At 49.5% G+C, this 20,933-nt stretch overlaps 1 protein-coding gene across 9 annotated transcripts in view; it reads right to left on the reverse strand.

Moving 5' to 3' along the window:
- The window catches only part of CSGALNACT1 (chondroitin sulfate N-acetylgalactosaminyltransferase 1), a 323,407-nt gene that overhangs the window by 88,412 nt on the left and 214,062 nt on the right, over positions 1-20,933 (reverse strand). Inside the window, exon 1 of one of the 9 annotated variants that reach the window (XM_082608439.1) lies at positions 2,105-2,178. The exons of the other annotated variants lie outside the window; for them this stretch is intronic. The gene's annotated coding sequence lies outside the window, so the exon portion shown is untranslated. Of the gene's footprint in view, positions 1-2,104; positions 2,179-20,933 lie in introns of those variants that run through there. 9 annotated transcript variants of the gene reach the window in all.

Here is a 20,933-nt window from a genome sequence, read left to right on the forward strand (position 1 = left end):
TCTCAAGCGCTTCCCCCAGTGCTTTCCTGCCTCTTGCTAAATCCTCGAGGATGTTCTGTGATGCACCTTGTCCAAAACACTGAACTTATTGATTAGACTGAAAAGACATCCAAGCCCAGCGGTTTTGCTGCTATTCTTACAACCTCTCTGGGCAACAAAACGGCGGGCGGAGGCTCCTCCATGGTCCTCTGTGAAGGGAGAATACGCTGCAGAGCAATGCTCTCCAGATGCCCCGGGGTGAGCCAACCTAACGCAGCGCTACTCTCCAAACTCTCAGGCTGGACAAGGGATCTAAGGGCAGACTGAATAACCCTAAGAGCTCTGCCCTGGGGTATACAGGTAGGGGGCTGCGTAAGGAATTTCTTTCTGAACATTTAAGGCAGAGAGTCTGAAAGAAGCAGGGGGCCCTAGGCCAAGGGGTCCAGCAATGGGTGGGTTTCTCAGACTCCAAGTGCAAAAGCTGTCCGGCAGCCCTGACATCCTGGCCAGACCAGCAAGCATCCTGGGCAGCCCCACATCTCCAAATAACACAGCGATGGCCCAACCATAGGACAGAGTCACAGTCCATGCCACCCAGGATACTGTCATTATTCATCCTTGCTGTTACTGAGCATCTATTGTTATTATACACTGATAAGTTGTTACAGGAGATGAAAAGTGAACCGAGCACAAATTCCATCAGCAAGTTCATGAGATTGTAGAGGCATTAAGCCCTTTGCAAATAACTATAACATGAGCCCCCAGCAAAGCGTTAATGCCATGCTCCCACCTACCAAACGTATGGGTGTGTGTGTGTGTGTGTGTGTGTGTATGCGGGGATTGAGAAGAAAAGTATAAATAAATAAATTTCCAAATGAGAAAAGCTTAAAATAAATGTTAGGAATCAACAACGTTCGTTAAAATAAGATAGGCAAGTGGTCAAAGGTACTGTTTATCTTTTCATCTTAAGAGTGGAAACTCTTCGAGAATGAGACTAAGACAGGTCTAAGTTTGGTCCAGAGTCTGACACTCAACCAAAATGGGGACAGTGGAAATTAGAACTTCCACAGCTAGGACAGAGGCACCATTAGGACGGGTGTACTCATTTTACTCTGTAGACCCCAGGGGACGTTTTGGTCACGAGGGCTGTGTACTGTGACAGAACGTCCACGAGAGGCTCATAAATCACGAGGCCCGCAGGACATGCCCGGCTGTGAGATGCTGTCGGAGCAGCAGCAGGCGGAAAGGACTGTGGCTTTGTGGCGAGACCAGGTCGGGCGACACTACACACCACAATGACAGGCCTTGTGAGCGATAAAGGAGGCCATTCAGGGAGTGGCAATAAATTCCACGGGCCAGCTCCACCCTGTGCGCACACACAGCCAAAAGGGATGGCGGGGAAGAAACCCAGCAGTGTGTCCTGAGCCAGGAAGTGGCGGGCCAGGGCCCCAAGGCCGCTGTGTGCATCGGCTCCTCCTGGGCACAGACAATCGGCTCTTTGACGGCAGGGGCACAGCTAACCTTCAGCGCCAGGATTAGCTGTACTAACAGAACATAAATCGAGGACCTATCTCCCGGGTAAACACACCATCCTGAATGTGTGTGGAGAAGGCAACCTGCAAAGATTCTTATTCAGAGATGTTCTCGGAAACATATATAAAGTAACTCTGTACACTTCACCCGGCCTCAGCGCTGCATTTAGAATCCCCTCCGCCTCCGTTTGGCCCCCAGGACTCCCTCCGCGTCCCTGCCTTCCCACCATGGTGTCTACCTCCCCCCATCAGCCTGGGGCCACACGGCCGGAGTGGGGGGATTCTGCAGAATCCAGCAGAACACGGACCAAAGCCACTGCAGGAGCCGAAGACCCCCCCAGCCCCAAGCCCCTGCTCGCCGCCTCCTGTTCAGATTCCTCCTAACTGTTCTCCATCTGGTCTCTTAAGAGAGACGAGCGTCTACACACCACTCCTGCAGCGGCGTTGCAGGGTCCACAGCAACCTGGCTCTTGTGCGTACCTCTACTTCAGGGCGAGACGCTGCAGAGAAGTTAAAGCAGCCTGAGATGAGCATAATCTCCCCAAACCACACCCCCGGGGGCTTCGGAGCAGGGCTCCTCAGGCGTGGCAGACCTTTCCGGAACGCAGGTGTCTCTGCTACACTGGGGCTTCAGTCAGCATCCATCACGGGCCACGTGCTTTATCCTCGGGGGGCTTCTGACGGCAGCTGGGGAGCGGAGGGAAGCCCTGTGTCACTGTCCACACAGGACCAGGTATGGGCCAGCGGGGGGGCTGCACAGGCCTCCACACGCCATCACAGCATCAACGTGGCCGAGAAGCGTCCTCGCGGACCGCATCCACCCTGACACCAGGCTGCCCGGCCCGAGGCTCTGCCCGGACACAGAACCGGGCTCTGAGGGTTGCGCTCCGCCTTCGCCCTTGGCCCTCGGATCAGGGGTCTCCAAACTGACCAACATAAATAGCATGTTCCAGGCAGGAAATAACTAGTGGACGAGTACCACATGTTAACGTGCTTACTGATAAGTCAGAGCACTATTGTAGTATGTATTCGCAAAACAATACCCCTAAAATAACGAAAAGACTGTTTTTAATGTCTTCTCACCCTGAGGAACCGTCCCAGGCTCCCCAGGAACCCGCTTCCAGCTCCCAAGTAACTGCCCTCGGCCCCGAGTTTCATCCCAGTGTCCCCGGGACGGAGCTGCAGCCCCGCCCACCCCAGGGCCCCATCGCAGGTTCCCACTCCTCAGGGTGACCGTCCTGCCTCTGGACCTCCAGCTCCATCCCAGGGTCCCCAACACCTGCTGCCCAGACACTGCCTGGGCCCTGCCAGGTACATGCTTCCCTCCCTTACAACCCGAGGACCTGGACGTGGCCTTCAAGACACCCTAGAGGGTCCATTCTCAGGTCCTCCCTGGAACCAGATCTGGGAGCTGGTTCCCCATGGCCCAGAGGGACTGAAATCCCCTCGTTGGGAGGTGTCCCTCCATCCCCCCATCTCTACACTGCTCTGCAAGAATCATTGATTCCTTTTTCCCTACTTGGAAGCAGAAAAAGGGAAATGTGGAAAAAGAAACTGGGGTCTGCTAATCAGAAAATGAACACACGGAGATTAATCACAGCTCTGAAAGCCAAAAAGCCAGGAAACAAGCCCAAGCCCTTTCGGCTAGTCTCTTTTGATTTGGGTTTCTAATTCACTGGTGAACCTCTGTAGAGAAGAATTGAAAGAGAGGGTCTTCCTGAATACACGTAGATTTTTCTATTCCCCGCCCCTTGCCACCTCCAACCTTGTTTCAGGAAGCTTCTAAGGAGGTCAACCGGCACAGGTGGTGGACATGGGGCCTGGGGAGTGACGAGAGAGAAGGGCACCGGTGCGAGAGGGCAGGACTCGTGCTACTTAGGATAAGCTGAATCAAGAACCTTTTCCCGGCAGGAAGATGCCCCAAGCAGACATGCAGGCCTGAGTCAGCTGCCAAAACCCCGCTGAGAGATCTGCCCGGTCTCGGTCTCCCTCGTCCTGCGGGCTCTCTGAGGCTGGTGGGGTCACCCTGCCCGCAAAGCGAGAGCCCCGGAAACCAGGCTCCCAGCACCTCCCGATGCTCACGATTACATCGCTTAGAGAGTGCCTGCTCTGGGCCAGACACCAGACTAAGCACTTTATAAACATCATCTCATTTAATCCTCCAAACAATCCTATGAGCTATGTTTTATTATCCCATTAAAGATAAGGAAACTGAGGCTTAGAGGCTTAGAGCAGTAACTAGCCCAATGTGCACAGCTGGCAAGCGGCCAAGCCTGGTTTCAAATCCAGCTCAATCTGATGCTAAACCTTGCTCTCACCCACTAGGCTGTACCGTTCACCACCCTCACTGATCCCGAACTGCTTGCTGAGACCCGTTCCTCATCTTGCACCCAACCTGTCCAAGTTTTCTTGCTTCTGAATGCCTAGTGGATCTTGCCTGGCCCCTCAGATGTAGCATAAAGCAATCTTTTCTTCTCTATATAATGTTTTGCCTCCCCACTTAGCTGTGGTTTGCATGTCCACATCCCTAACCAGCTCTGCAAACTCACACCACCCCTGGAAACAATGCCGATCCCGGCTGTGCCTGGTGTGAGCCTTGCTCTGGCCCCTCGGTGGGCTCGGGACAGAATGCCCCCTGCGACATCCAAGGGCTTCTGAGCAGATGCCAGAAGCTGACACCCACGTATCGCCCACTAAAAAGCCTCCTGGCAAGTGGAATTTCTTCTTTGAAAGGAGAGAGACAGGACATCTCTCAGTCGGCTAACCAAGCTGCTGGCTGGCCTCACCATGAGTTCTCTCCTGCCCGACACCGGCTTCTCCCTTCCGTCCTCCAGAGCCTGGCAAAAGGAGCTGCCCGTGCAGTGCCACGCACCGCGAGTCCCCTACCGTGCTCCCATGCAGGCAGAAGTCACCCCGACCGCTGACACCGCTGGAGACTCAGGGAAGTGTGCCGCTGGGGAGACCAGGCCCCAGCTTCCAGGGAAAGGCGTGCCACTGATTCACAGGAGAGGGTAATTAAAAGTGAGTGGTGCTCCTACGCCCCTCCAGCTGAGCAGCAAGCACAGGGCCCCAAGCAGATGCTGGGTGGAGCTGCTGGGCAGCAAAGGCCGGCTCCGAGGGTGGGTCGGAGCTGTGAATCACCCTCCCTGTGCCGTGAAGGCTGAGGTGGCCTCAACTTCAGTTACAGCGAGGGCAGCAGAGAGGGAAAGCGGGGCTCTCTGCTTCCTGGTAAGATGATCCATGTGCCTTGCTAGCAGATCAGAGAAGGAAGGAGGAAGATGAGAAATAAGGTTCACCAAATGCCCCCACCATGTCTCAGCCAATGCCTTCTAGAAACTTCTAGACACAGAGCTCCCAGAGCAGGTGAAAGTCCAAGGCAGGGACCTGGCGGCTCTTCAGGCAACCCCAGCGGCTCCACTGAGGACCTTCCGAGAATCACTGGACCTCGAGCATCACTTGCTGTCTCACCTGAACCTCATGTGAGCGGCTGATCCCAGTCCTGAGACTAGGATCTGGGACGCGGGGAGGTCCGAGACTTACCCACACAGCCAGCGGCTTCCATATCCCCAAACACCCCCAAAGTCATCGACACCCATCAGCCTGATGCTCCAGAGTGCAGACAGAGCTGCCACACGCACAGAACTAAACCTCACCAGCAAAGGGGAGGCAACGCCCACAAGCAGGGCCACAGGGAGCAACGCAGCAGGGAAAGCCCCACAAAGAGGATAAAACACGGGCCCTAAAGAGAAGCGGAACCAGACACCAGCCTCTGAAAGTGCAAGATGGCGGCCCCTGGACCTGGAGGTGAGAGCTGGGGAGATGCATGAAGCTCTCCCCACTCCCCATCCTGGGCTCCCTGGGTGAGACTCGGCTTCACTGCAAACAGTGACGACCCACGGCTTTCCTCTGGCCCTTGTGGTCACCCTGTGGCTGGTGTGTGCTGTCCCTCCCAGGGGTGTCACTCCAACCCCGGGCATCAGCCAACTTGATGTATGAGTGTGGTCACCCCAGGTCTCGTGAAAGAAGCGGGTGAGCACAGCATCTCCTCACCCTGCAGCACGGCCAGGAAAGGACAGCCCCTGGACACATCCTAAATCGAACGTGCTGGGACCAACGCTCTCGAGCCCATTGACGTGTTTTGCTGGCATGTTTTTTTTTTTTTTGCGGTACGCGGGCCTCTCACTGCGGTGGCCTCTCCCGTTGCGGAGCACAGGCTCCAGACGCGCAGGCTCAGCGGCCATGGCTCATGGGCCCAGCCGCTCCGTGGCATGCGGGATCCTCCCGGACCGGGGCACGAACCCATGTCCCCTGCATTGGCAGACAGACTCTCAACCACTGCGCCACCAGGGAAGCCCTTGCTGGCATGTTTGAAGCGAGAGGGTTAAGGAGGAAACCGCCACTTTGAGTCAAGACAAAATAACCAGACTGATTCTGCCTGGTTCTCCTCTTTCTTCCCCACCGACGAGGCGGCATCAGCACACAAAACAAGGGTCTGGCTTCTAGAAAGTGGCTATTACAGAACAGGACTGGAGAAAGTGCGGATGGTACAGAATTACTGTAGAAACCCCATGGGGCTAGATCAGCAGAGCCGTATATCTGAGCAGAGAAGTAGAACCAATAATGCAGAAAAATATCAGTCCAATATTATATAAATGCAAGATGTCGTATTATTTTCGCAAAAATAAAACCTAGAGCTGATCGCAGACCGTATTTTGTGGTCCAGCTGCGGCCCGCCACGCCACGGGCCCCTCCTCTGGCGGCCCAGCCTTTCCTCGGCTTGTACCCCATACCAGTGCCAAGACTCTCCTACTGCCCACTTTACTCACTGATCACTAAGGGATTAGCTAAAGCATTTCAAGATGTTATTTCCAGGGACTTCCCTGGTGGCACAGTGGTTAGGAAGCTGCCTGCCAATAAAAGGGACACGGGTTTCAGCCCTGGTCCAGGAAGATCCCACATGCCGCGGTGCAACTGGGCCCGTGCGCCTCAACTACTGAGCCCGTGCGCCTAGAGCCCATGCGCCACAACAAAAGAAGCCAGTGTGATGAGAAGCCAGCCAACCGCAGCAAAGAGTAGCCCCCACTCGCCGCAACTAGAGAAAAGCCCACGCGCAGCAAGGAAGACCCAACGCAGCCAAACATAAAATAAATAAATAAATTTATTTAAAAAAAAAGAAAAAGATATTACTCCCAGAAAGAAATTTACCTGCAATAAAAATTGTCCTATTTCTACACAAGGTAGACAGCACAGAGTGCTTACTTCATCCGTTTGTTTTTCAGTTTAATACTACTTAATATTATGCTAATATTCCTCTGCATCACTCTTAAAATATTCCCTGCCCTTTCTGGAAATATTCACCTTCCTCTCTAGGACCCCACCCTCTCTGCATCTTCTTCCTGCTTTTCTGAGGCCTCTGATGGGGCAGGTTCTATTAACATCATACCCATTTCGTAGGAAAGGTCATGGAGGCAGAGGTTAGGCACTGGCTCAAGTCACCCAGCAACAAAACAGCAGAACTGGGTGTCCAGCTCAGGCAGCGTGGCTCTGCTGTCCGTCTCTCCATCACTGGGCCCTACGCTTCTCTACAATTTTCTACGTGCTTTAACAGAGGCATGGGCATCGTAGAGAGGTGCACAAAGCCTGGCCAGGGAGCAGTGCTGGAGCATGAAGGGCCTGAAAAGAAGGAACCAACCAGCCAGGCTGGTTGACCTCAGACCTCCAGCTTCCAGAACTGTGAGAAATAAACGTGTGCTGTTTAAGCCACCTGGTCTGTGGTGTCAGAACAGTGGTCTGGCCTAAGACAGGCCTCCTGTCACGACGGAGACTTTGTACGGTAGCCTATAGGCATGCGTTAGCCAGCCGGCTACCTTTTTAAATAGGAGAACCACATGATGTGAACTGAATTTCAGCAAACGGGCGGTGCTGAGAGGGACTGGAGAGGGGAGACCGGCCTCAGGGAGATGGGCACGTGCCACGCACCTCTGCGGTGTCCGAATAAGGGATGTGGGGATAGCAGCCGTAAACGTGGACTGTGGCTCTAGAGAGCCGTGTCGGGTACATCTGCAGGGCCTGCAGACCGGCCTGACACGGGATAGAGAGTGTCCAGGGAGCACGAGGGTGGAGGACGGAGCCACTGCAGGGAGAGAACAGGCACAGGGGAAGATCCGGGGCAAAGACGGGCTGGTGCTGCACACGCCCCGCGGGTGCTGCTGCTGAAATGACGGGGGCGGGGGGGTCGCCCCGTTGACCCCCGAGCATCACACCTGCAGAGCCAGCAGTCAACCGAACGCGGGCGGAAACTGATCACAGAGCCGAGCCGGCACTGGCATTGTTTCACTCACCAGGAAGCTTAGCCTCGGAGAAACAGCTGGTGTTTAGACAGTGAGAAGGCTCGGGTGAAGCACCGTCAGAACCAGAGCCCACGGCTCTGGACGCCGGTCCCTGCCTCTGCCCCGCACTCCAGAAATGTTACATCAAAGGAGCTTTCTCACATCCTTCCCATCCCCCAAAGCCCAGTTTATTTTTAAAAAGAAAAAAGATGAAAACCGTAGTGTATCTTAAAAGCTCTCCCCACACTGCATTTAAACAGAGAGGCGGGGACCCCAGGCAGGCTGCTGGGGTTTTTTTAAAGGCCACTGCATGTGAACGCTCAGCTCGGTGCCCAGGCATGGGGACGGGCACGGGGCGGGGAGGGGGGTCATCACGTTTCCTAGACATCACGCAGGTCTCGGGACAAAACACCTCCCGGCTGTAAGCAGCAAGCAGACTGTCCGACCAGCGGACTGCCCACTTGGACCATGGGCACAACTCAGCCAAGGTCGGACCCACCAGGTCCTTGGTGAAAGGTCAGCAGGTACCATTTGGGAGAAATCTCAGATCCTCCTAAGATATTTCTGAAATGCAATTTTCCAGTAGCTCAAAATGACATGACTCGATACGGCAGTGTTCTAATTTTAGTTGCCAGTGCTAGAGATATTCCTGGGGTTCAAAAAACATTTTTTTTTTTTTTTTTGCGGTACACGGGCCTCTCACTGTTGCGGCCTCTCCCGTTGCGGAGCACAGGCTCCGGACGCGCAGGCTCAGCGGCCACGGCTCACGGGCCCAGCCGCTCCACGGCACGTGGGATCTTCCCGGACCGGGGCACGAACCTGCATCCCCGGCATCGGCAGGCGGACTCTCAACCACTGTGCCACCAGGGAAGCCCCCCCAAATTTTTTTAAACAACAATAAAACCTGCTTCTCTAAATGAGGCTTCAAGATGCCCTCTTCTGACTGCACATCAGCATCCTGATACAGAACAGTTGTCAGTTCCAAGCTGCTCAGGGTGGGCATAAAATGCCTCTTCCTGAAAGATAAACTGGAATACTATCCTGTTGGTTACCCACTGAGTCTGCAGCACTTGCTAAAATGACCACAACCGCACGACCCCATCTCAGAGGAGCCAAACACACACAGAGTCTCACCCCAGCTGCAGCGACCTGCGGGCAGCAGGGACAGGTGGAAGATGAGCGGGGGCTTTGAGACCACCCCACTCTCCGCATGCCCACCAGTTCCCACCGGAGGGTGGCACGTGGAACCCTCGTGACAAGCATTTTCTCCATAGTAACAGGAGCATAGAAAATAACTCCTGAAATTCAGCAACGATGTTATAATTAACATGAGTTTTATCCACCCAGTCACTGAATACGTATTGAAGGAGACCGTTTGGACTATGACAGTGACAGAGGAGGGGTTGGTCAAGGCCTCCGTCCTCACAAGGTGCCGGGAAGGCGGAGAGAGGGACAGGTGAAAAGTACCTGGCTGCCAGGGGGATGTGATCAATCATCATTAATACAAACAAGATGTCGCTGTGGCTCAGAGGAGAGACTGTTCTGGCTGGATCAGAGGAACCTTCCAGGCGGCAGAGCTGCGGACCCTCCGAGAATCCCTCCATGACCCCGGTTATAAAACATGCAGACCTAGTTACGGTTTTCTACTCCTGCTCCAATTCCACTACTTAGGATGCCTACCGTCTTAATTTTTAAAAGGGGGGAAAAAAACCTATAAAAATTCAGCATTTTATTCACAGACTCTAGTTTTTCCTAGATTTTTTTCAGATTCTTTTCCATTATAGGTTTTTACAGAATACTGAGTAGAGCTTCCTGTGCTATACAGTAGGTCCTTGTTGTTTATCCATTTTATATACAGCAGTGTGTATATGTTCACGCCAAACTCCTAATTTATCCCTCCCCCATCCCAGACTGTGTCTCTCTGAGTGTGTCTCTCTGTGTTCAAATCTCTTTCATGTGTCCCAAGCCAGGTGAAAACTCCATGGCCTTGTCACAGCCCTTATTTATTTATTTTTTTAACACCAGCTCCTTCTACATAGAAAGAAGACTTGAAATTTTTTTCTTGAAACCAAGCTAATGGGTCTCAAGATTGACACAAAGGCCATTATCCGGTGGAGAAGTGGGTCTGAGGAGGGCTCCACTTTAAATGAACGTTGCTTTATCTCTATTAAAAGCCTCTACTGAGATGAGATTTTTAAGGAGCTTCCTTAGCTACAGAGGCTGACCCTGTCGCTTGCCTACGTTTGGCAGATGTTTATTTCCAAGTTTCTGGCTCCCGGACAGGGCTGACATAAGCAAAAACATAACGAAATGAAGGTACTACCTCTGTCAAACATGGCACAACCTCAGCCTCAGAGTCAGACGAAAGATGCTGAAAAGAACAAAAGGAGGCCATCCCATCCCCACCGCGGGTCTGCTCACCAGCACGCTGGCTCTGAGAAGCCTCCAGGGAATCTACAAACAGGGCAAAGCACACACTGACCACACCTTCAGGCCTCAGCACTGCATATAATTCACCGTTTCATTAAGTCTTTATCTGTAGCAATTCAGAAAAGCAAGCAAGCCCCCTCAGCAAGTTCATGTTCTTTATCCCATTTATTTGCCAGGTCAAGGTCTCCCTCCAGGGCACACAATCCCAGCTGCAAAGCTGATGAAAAAGTAATGTCAATTTTCTTTAAACAAATGTGAAAATGCAGAGTACAAACTAAAACCCTCATGACAGGTGGGATCATTACTGCTTTCATCTTCACTATGACCGGCACTAAGAACTTGCAGAAATTTCAAAGGAACAGCGCTGGAGAAAACCAGATTAGGAGGTGATCATCAGGAAAACAAAAATTCTTGTTTACACAGGAAGTTCAAGGCCAAGTCTGTTCTCAGATCACTGGCCTCCACCTCTCCCTCCCAGCTCCTCTCTCCTCCTGTCGCCACCCCCTCTCAGACCTACACTCACCTGGCCCATCCTTCACCTGGCACCAGGTGTGTTCTGAGAGGCCTCCCCTCCCCCAGAGACCGGCAGCCGGAGAGACTGCTTGGTATGTGGTCTGGCTCAAAAGGATGAGGTGACTGCGTGGAGGGGTGGGATAGGGAAGGTGGGAGGGAGGGAGACGCAAGAGGGAAGGGATATGGGAACAGATGTATATGTATAACTGATTCACTTTGTTATAAAGCAGAAACTAACACACCATTGTGAAGCAATTATACTCCAATAAAGTTGTAAAAAAAAAAAGATAAGTTATATATCTACATCTGTTATTGTCTAAAAGGGAGCAGCGGGGGACGCCTGGGGTACAAGTGCTATGGTAATATTCTGTTTCATGATCTGGGTGCAAGTTATGTATTTTTAGTTTGTGAAAATTAATGAGCTATACCCTTACATATATAACTTCAATAAAGAGTTTGAAAATTTAAATGCCAAAAAAAAAAAAAAAAAAAAAAAAGGATGAGCCGAGACTACCAGAGGTCGCGCTCAGAAAGTTGGAGTCAATGACCCAGGGGGAAGCTGCCCACTGGGAGTGGCAGCTGGGGCACGTGGCTGAGTCACAGGATGTCCAGAGCTGCAGGCCCACAACCTGAGCGCCTTGTCAGACCCAGGTGAGGCCAGAGGCAGTTCCTCCCTGTGCCTGCGGAGGGACTGCCGTCAGGTCCTGTAAAGCTGCTGCCTGTCCAATCCCACACCCTGCCCCCGCCCCTGAAATCCAATGGGGTCTAAGGAACACAGGATAAGGAGGCTGGAGCCCCGGTTCCACCCAGAGGCTTGCACTCCCTCAACTAGGAGGGGACGATAGCCATTATTTAAGGACCCTTAACTTTGAGCTTATAGATATATTTAAGATTTATAGATAAAAATTATAGATAAAATGAAAAATGCTTATTTAACTGATAAAGATATTACCTAAACTCTCAGGAGTCATAACCCAATGGCAGTCCATCAGAAACGGAAATAAAGCAGTCCTGAAAATATCCTGTAATTTAATGAGGGAAAACTGTGTACTTTACAAACTTCAATCCAGATACTACTTTTCTGAATTATATCCTGAGTAAAGTAAAAGACACCCAGATAAAAAATATTTGGCTTACTCTTTTCAATACTAAAGTCAACAAAGCTCTGGTCATTCCAGGACTGGACAAAATGCTAACAGAGTCTTTGGACAACAAGCCGTTTAACAAGCATGCACTGAATATACTGAATTAAGTGACAAGTCTAGTTCACGGTATCAGCTGCCTATATCATACAGACCCGTAGCTACATGTCTGCATTTAGATACAAGTGTAAGTGCAGATATCTAAGTACAGACAAAGTATAGATGTACAGATACATCTCAAGACATAAAGATGCACAAGCTAGAGGCCCTGCAGGAGGCAAGCAAATGAACTCCAGCTCACTGCTGGAGAAGCAAAAGTAAGAAAGGATTGACACAGACAGGGGCATCCAAGCCAGCACTGAGGGTAGAGAAAAGGCTTTCTGCAGGTGGTGACACCTGAGCTAGGTCTTGAAGGAGGGACTTAGCAGGGTGAGAAAGGATGAAAGAGCATTCCTGGCAGAAATAACCCCGTGGCAGGGCTTGGGGGCAGGAAGCAACATGGCGCACATGGGCCGTGCAGGCCCATTGGGGTGGCTGGAACGGGGGCTGGAGCTATGGGATCAGGTTGTACAGAAAATCGAGTTTAGGGTGGAGACTATAAATTTGGCTTTGGCCTTGGGCATGATAAATGCCTCGGAAACGTCCAGGTGGAGATGGGGCATAAGAGGAAGTCTAGCATACAGACGGTACAGCATCTAGGCCATCGCTGTGGAGACGGTACTGAAACCCTGAGGCCAAAGGGGATAACGTGGGGAGAGCACAGAGCAGCAAGCAAAGCTGGTACCCACACCAGTGTAGGAACTCCAGCACCAGATGGCCAGGAAAAGGAGAGCGGCTGCAAAGGAGCCGAGAAGGGACTTCCCAGGAGCTCCGAGTTCATGGCACTGTTTCGATCTAGAGACAAAGACCCTGGGCCGCTGGGCCTACGCATCTCCCGCGCCATCCACGAATGGGTGGGAGTCTGCCTGTTCTAGGTTCAATATCAGGTAGCCCACTTTTGCCACATACTCAAACCATGTCCTGCAAGCTAACCTTCTAACAAAGCTGATCTCGTGGTCTCCGTCTACCTGAATAGAGTTTCTCCACTTGTTCAGAACTGAGAACAAAGAAAAAAGAAAGCAACTCCGGACATTCAGAAGCTGCCCTGACCCTCCCAGCAAGGCCATGTACCCTCGTACTAGACATAAACCATCTGAAGAACACCAGCCTCCCACAAGGGCACTCTGAGACCAGGATAAGAACCAACCAACCCAAACAAAACAAGCCCGCTTCATAATTCTGTCTAATCACAGACAAAAACAAAGAAAGTGTCACCCACAAAACACCAAACAGCCCCTTTCTTGGCCAAAGTGACTAAGCGCTCCTTCTTTCCTAGCTCCCCATTTGAGCCACTGCCGCAATGGATGAGATCTATTGAGATGCCAAATCAGAGAATTAACCCCGCTTTCTGACAGCATCCAATCTGGAGCAAATCTCCCCTTCCTCAGACCCACCTGCAGGTCCTCCAACTGAAACCCCAATCCATATACTAGGTTCTAACGGCCTCCTCCTGACACCCCCTGCATTCTCCACACTGTGTCTTTATTGTAATGAGCAACAGACCCAGAAAGACCAAGTACCGCCTTCCTGTCTGTGGCTGGAGACAACTGACGGAACTCAGGTGAGGAAGACGGATACACTGAGCCCTCGGGCCCCAGGACAGGACACTCAGGACAGCAGCTGCCTCTCAGGAGGGCGCAGGTGCATGTAAGCAGGGAGGACGGAGATCCTGGGAAGCCCTAGAAGGAAACAGGTGTTGATATTGTTAAGATTCTTTTTCTTACAGTGGGTGGTATGTGGAGCTGTCATATGCTTAATAACATGTTTGTAAGTCTGAAATCGTTAACACTATACTTTTAAGAAGGAGGATGCAAAATAACAATGTCAGGTGCTGCTGAGCTGTCAAGCTAAGAGCTGAGAAAAGGAGGTCACGGGAACTCAGCGAAAGCTCTCTTGCTGGCTTGATGGGTGTGAACGGCAGGTTAGGGTGGATTACAGACAGAGGGGGAAGGAGATGGAGACAATGAATACGGAAAACATTTTCTAGTTTAGCTGCAAGGGCGAAGGCAGAGAGAGCCGGAAAGGTGCGTGATGTCACGTGACAGGTGAGACCTGTGGATCCCCACTCAGGACACGCAGCAAGGAAGGGGTGCCACACGGAGGAGAGAAGACCCTGCCTCCTGCGGCCGCCTCTGCCCCTATGCTCCGGCCTCTGATCAACGTTTAACTGATCATCACCACAAATCCCCCTTCCCCATTACTGACGAATGAGTATCAGATAGGAGTGAATGAAAAGGTTGTATCTATGAAATTTCATAATATCTGCAACCCTTTCTTTCATTAACATAGATCAGTAATAGACTTTGTATTTAGTTTACTCTCTACATTTATAAATTATAACCATGTTATATAAGCTTCACTGTAATTCAGACGCTAAAAATCTCATTTCCGTAAAATTGTGGAACCAAGAGCAAAGCAGAAAAAGGCGACGGTCCACAAAGCTCGCGGACTTTACGTCTCACCTCACAGACGCTCGAATGAGAACGGGGCTGGTGACAACAGGAGGCCCCTGGAAGCAGCCACGGAGTTGTGTTCAGCACAGCGTTTCCCTGCACTCGGGGCTCCAGGAGCTGCTGTCCCACCACACACACAGCAGGACCAAGGCTGCAGCCATGCCCCGGCCTCTCCGGAAGCAGCTGCTTCAAGACAGAGGTCAGGGGCTTCCCTGGTGGCACAGTGGTTGAGAGTCCGCCTGCCGATGCAGCGGACACGGGTTCGTGCCCCGGTCCAGGAAGATCCCATGTGCCGCGGAGCAGCTGGGCCCGTGAGCCATGGCTGCTGGGCCTGCACGTCCAGAGCCTGTGGTCCGCAAGGGGAGAGGCCACAACAGTGAGAGGCCCCCGTACCACACACACACACACAAAAGACAGAGGTCAGCGGGGCTCAAGGTCAAACCTAGAACCTGGGCTGTGCTCTGAGCTCTAAGAACCCCAGTCAGTGGTTACTTGGTAAAGCTGCCATTCCCATCAAATGAAAACATGACGATGATAAATTAAAAACCTTTGACTAATTCCAGGGAGCTCGAAACTCATCACAGACAAGATTATTTCCCTAATCGTCATGACATGCTACTAAGGGATCAGATATCTATTATCCTTATTTGAGAGAAGGAAAAATGTAAATCCCCAAAGCACAAGCTTTCTAGATGAATGTAAAATAACTAATGAATCAGCCTGCCAGAATATTCATTCCCATCTACACATAATGAAGAAAAAATATATTTAGAATCCTCCTTGCTATGGGAGGATAGAAGACATTTTTAAAGATCCTTTTCTTCAAGGAACATGTAATCCGAGGGAAAAACATTAAATATGAGGAAAGCAACGCTTAAACAGAACTTCTTACAAATGCCAAAATGATAAGATGTTCAAAACCAGGAGGGGAGGAAAGAGAATCTTAAGTATCAACCAAAATACAGCCTCCCTGAGTGTTCTGGCTACAGGCCTGAACGTCTCACCTCTGCAGCGTGTAGCCAAGGTGAAACTGTGTATCAACAATGACTTCTTTGGATGAGAAGAATTTTATCTTCTGCAACTGAATTCAATCTGCTCTCAGGGCCTCCATCTGCATGGAGCAGACCTCAGATTCCCATCTGTTCTGGTGCGCCGCGGCCCGATCCAGCTCAAGCACCGCTGCACACCTGAATGTGCCCTGGGCATCACTGTGCAGCCCAGAGCTGCACCTCCTCCAGCAGGCAGTGCCCCGAGGTTTCCCCACCGCTCCTGCTCTTCTCCTGCAGGCAAGGATCCTGGGGGCAATGGAAGGGCCGGCCCCTCGGAACCTCTCCGCTTCCCGCTGCGCTTCCCCATTCCCTACTCTTAATTTTTTCCTTTCCAAATCTGCCTCCTTCTTCAAGACTCATCTTAAATACCTAACTGTTCACGAAGCTTTTCTTTACTGCTATAGATTCTCTCCTGCTTAGCCTTCAAGTCCCTTGATTGCATCTTTCTCGTGGCGCAGACATTCTGTCTCCAGTCACATATTTCTAGGCACTTCGTGTCCTCTTAAGGGACTATAAGCCCCTTGAGGGCAGGACTGGACCTGCCCAATCTGTATATCGACAGCACAGAGGGCACAGAATAACATTCAATCTGTTGAGCATCTACAATATATTTGGAAGCCTCCCTGCTGGGGAGTATAGAAGAGAATTTTAAAGATCCTTCTCTTTTCTTCAAGGAGTATGCAATATAATTGAAGAGAAAAAAATTAGATATATGATAAAGCTTAGACAGAACTTCTTAAAATGGCTAAAATGATAAGATACTCAAAAGCATGAAAGGAGGAAAAAAAGAATCTTTTGTCTTAGATCAAAATACAGCCTCCCAAAACGTTCTGGCCGGTCTCCCCAGCACCTCCACCCCCGACCAAATCCACTGTCGTAAAAAACTCAGATCCAGGCGTTTTGTCTTCTTTCCTAAAGGCCTAAATTAAAGTAAGTATAATAAGAAAATATATCCTATTCAGTGATGTGTGAAAATCAGAATAAAGTTTGGAAAAAAAAAACCCAAAACACACTTGTTATTACCAAGCTCATATGGGGTGAGATATTCAGCTACAGGAGAGCAGTTACATAACAAAGAAGCAAACCGCAGGGAAATCAAACGCCAGCCTATTGAGTTGCTGCAGATGGTGGTATGTGAGCAGGAAAACACCCATCACAACCCTGCAGAGGCCGCTAAACCAGGGGCCGGGGCAGTTAAATGAAATCCACCAAGAATTATTTCTTGTCAGAACTCAAGGCAGAAGGAACAGATAACTGAATCAGAAATGGAAAAGCCCCAAGTGACCTAAACTCTCTCACAGGTACCTAAAATGCACAGGGAATGACTGCTTAAAGAGGCATAAGAAATGCCTAGAAGAAATCTAATAATAATAATAATAGGCAGTTGATCAGGACTAATCCTGCAAGCGGCAGTGTTTTTTCCTCCTCCGGTTAAGTGGGGAGTTTGCAATCCAAACAGTTTTGGTGATTATAACGATATATTATATTTTGTGTCTCTCCACTGCACTTCCCAATATTTCCTCCCAGCAGAAGCTTCTGATCACAGGCAGCTGCCAAAACATGCGGGGGGCTGACAGGGCCAAAGATGTTGCTGGTTAAAGAAGGTGAGGGCACTGAGTCTGCAGAGAAGAGTTTACGAAGGAGAACAGCAAAGGCTCGAAACCATCTTTGGTGAGAAAAAGAAAGAGGTCTCTAGTACTTTAAAAAATGTTAAACCGACTTCCAAATTATAAGCCCTGTGCCTGTTATCCGTAAGTAGACTAGACCATACAATACGTAAGAAGAGAAACATTCTCGTTTAATATTATAGAATAATTAGTGAAGACTTCCAGTTCTCTAAAGGCCTGCAAAAAAATTTCAGGGTGCTCTCCCAGCACCTCAAAGAAGGATTCATCATCCAAGCTGCCCCTTAAACTATGTCCAAAATTAAGGGTCTAAGATAACTTAATGATTTACAACTTCTGTTCCAATGACAACAGTCAAAAATGGGATAAAAGTTGATTACTACTTAAAGTAGACCTTCTTGTAATGGGTGATTCATCAACTGAACTCTCGTGATTAGAAGGTTTCGAAAAAATATACACTTGAGCTCAAAATCACTGGTTCAACTAAATGTCCATTAATAACAACGTTAACATTTCAAACATTTGCAATCATTTAAACAACGATTAATAGCCCCAGATTAACAACTGAAAAGTGAGGTTTTGTTTCTTATAACTGAGGGAAACATAATGCTCCAATTCAGTGTCTGGAAATTTAGAAACTAAACATGATTCCAGTTGCAAGATAGCAGACTGAACCCATACATTTAAGCTAATGTAATACACCATATTAACATGCTATAGAACAAAATCACATGATCTGATGAATTGATGCAAAAAAAGCATCTGACAAAATTCAACACCCATTCATGATAAAAAAAAAAAAACTCTCAGAAAACTAAGAATAGAGGGAACTTCAACTTGACAAAGAGTATCTACAAAAACCTACGACTAACATTACATTAATGGTGAAATACTGAACTGGGAACAAAGCATGGATTCCCACCCTCATAACTTTTGTTAGGTCTAGTACTGGAAATTCTAGCTAGTGCAACAGTCAAGAAAAGGCAGACACGCTAGAAGTAAAGAAATAAAACTGCCCATATTTGTAGATGACATGATTGTCTCTAGAAAATACAAAAATCAATCATATTTCTATGTACTATCAGTGAACATGTGGACACAAATTTAAAATACAACAGCATTTACAATCACTCAAAGAACTGAAATACTTAGGTGTAAATCTAACAAAACATATATACAACCTATGTGCTGAAAACTACAAAATGCTAACAAAAGTATTGAAAGATCTAAATAAACTGATTCATGGACTGGAAAACATATTCATGGATTCAAAGACTCAACATAAGACAGATACAGATTCTCCCCAAACTGATATACAGACTTACTGCAACTCATAAAAATCTCAGCAAAATTGTTTTATACATACAGACAAGATTATTCTAACAATTATATAAGGCAGCAAAGGAACTAGAATAGCTAAAACAATTTGCAAAAGAATAAAATGAGAGGAATCAGTCTACCCATTTCAAGAATTATTACACAACTACAGTAATCAAGACTGTGTGATACTGGCAGAGAGACAGACACACAGCCCAGTGAAACGGGATAGAGAACCTGAAATAGACCCAATGGATATGCCCACCTGGGTTTTCACAAAGGTGCAAAAGTAATTCAATGGAGGACAAACAGCCTTTTCAACAAGGGTGCTACAGCAATTGACTATCCACAGTCCCTCCTCCCCACAATGTCGACCAAAAATTAACTCAAAAGGGATCACAAATTTCAATGTAAGATGTTAAACTATAGAGATTTTAGAAAAAAACACAGGCGAAAATCTTTGGGATCTAAGACTAGACAAAGAGTTCTTTCACTGGCACCAAAAGTATAATGAATAAGAGGAAAAATTAATAAATTGGATGTCATCAAAATTTAAAACTTGTGCTCTGCAAAAGACTTTGTCAAGAGGATGAAAAGCTAAGCTATGGATTGGGGGAAGTATCTGCAAAGCACATATCCAACAAAGGCCTAGCATCTAGAATATACAAAGAACTCTCAAAACTCAACAGTGAAAAACACGAATAATCCAATTAGGAAATGGGCAGACATTTTGCAAGGCGGGAAATCAGCCAGGAGGCCAAGGCAGGGATCCAAGCGCGAGAGAACAGTGGTCCAGATGAGGATGAGGGAGCGGGCGAGGCAGAAGGGAAGGAACCTGGGCTCTTGCTGGACCTGGGCGACCGCATGGACTGGGCGACTGCATGGTAACGTGGGAGGAGGGAGGTGTTATGGATTCTGGGAGCCACTGGATGGTTTCATTTCCTGAGCTGATGGAGACGGGCTTGGAGAACACAACATCGAGGCGTGCTTCAGTCAGGGCAAGCTGCAGGGGACTGTGAGATGAGTGGAAAAGGGCAGGGCTTTACGGTGCTCTTCGTGCCCTGGGGTCAAGGTTATAAAGCAGGTCTCCCGCCCTTGCCCCCTCGCTCCCCAGTACCCCACACTGACGGGCTGTGTCATCTCCGAGACCCCCAAGCTCACTCCTGCCCCCAGCCTTGTACACATCTCTGCCTGGAACGTGCCTCTCAAGACCTCAACTCTCAGCCCTCACTTCTTGGATTGGATGCTTCAGCCCTACTGACTTACGTTGGAGGTTTCTCGATCTTCACGCCTTCTCCTTGCCTGGAGAGCTCTGTTCGTCCTGTTCCCTTTGCCTGGGAAGGCTGACCTCTCCCTCCAGTACCTTTGCCTGAATATTCTCGTGCATCCTTCAGCATCCGTTTGGCCTCCAGGAATGCTTGTGTGACCTCTGGTTAAACACCCGCCGTGTGGTCACCTGACACGGCCCCCCTCCCATTGTCCTGTGGCCACCTGTTCACCCCAGCCCATCCCCAGACTGCCCGGCACTGAAAGAAAGAGCTCCGTCCTGTTCATTGCTGCCTCCACGCTGTCAGGCCTCTATCAGCACATACGGGACAATCACACGTGTCAATGTTTTCTCTGGGTAGTAGGACAATCAAAGGATTTTCTCTGTTGTTAGTTTGACTCTTACGGGTTTTCCATATTTAGCTTCATAAAAATGTATTTTGTAGTGGAGAGTAAATGTAACTCCTGAATGCTTCCACTTCCTCTCTCCCTCCAACGAGTGTCTGCAGTGGAGCACAAGGCTCTAGATGAGGGTCCTCCACGCTCCGGTCTAACACTGCTGCTGGCGGTTCTCGCTGGAACCCTACAACATCTGACAGAAAAGGTCTTCAGTAACCAACAAACGCTGGAGTGGAGACAAGACACCTTTATACAAAAGAAGGGCAACTCTGGCACAGGTAGATTTTACTACAGGAAATATTTCCAATCCTAGAAGATTGTCTAGTTTTGGGTGGAGGAAGGAAAAGGAGTATTTAAATGACAAAGAACCATTTTCTGAATGCTCTCTTCTGTGGGCCACTTGGTTTGTTTTTTTAAAAATAAATTTAATTTATTTATTTATTTTGGGCTGTGTTAGGTCTTCATTGCTGCGTGAGGGCTTTCTCTAGTTGTGGCGAGTGGGGGCTACTCTTTGTTGTGGTGCGCGGGCTTCTCATTGTGGAGCACAGGTTCTAGGCGCACGGGCTTCAGTAGTTGTGGCGCGCAGGCTCTAGAGCACAGACTCAGTAGTTGTGGCGCACGGGCTTAGTTGCTCCGCGGCATGTGGGATCTTCCCGGACCGGGGCTCAAACCTGTGTCCCCTGCATTGGCAGGTGGATTCTTAACCACTGCGCCACAAGGGAGGTCCGGCCACATGGTTCTGACAAGGATTTCATTCCAAGTATCCAAGAAAGAAGAGGGAAGGCACAAGGACACACACA

The sequence above is a fragment of the Mesoplodon mirus genome (genome assembly GCF_964341445.2).
Source record: "Mesoplodon mirus genome assembly, chromosome: 20".
Taxonomy (NCBI): domain Eukaryota; kingdom Metazoa; phylum Chordata; class Mammalia; order Artiodactyla; family Ziphiidae; genus Mesoplodon; species Mesoplodon mirus.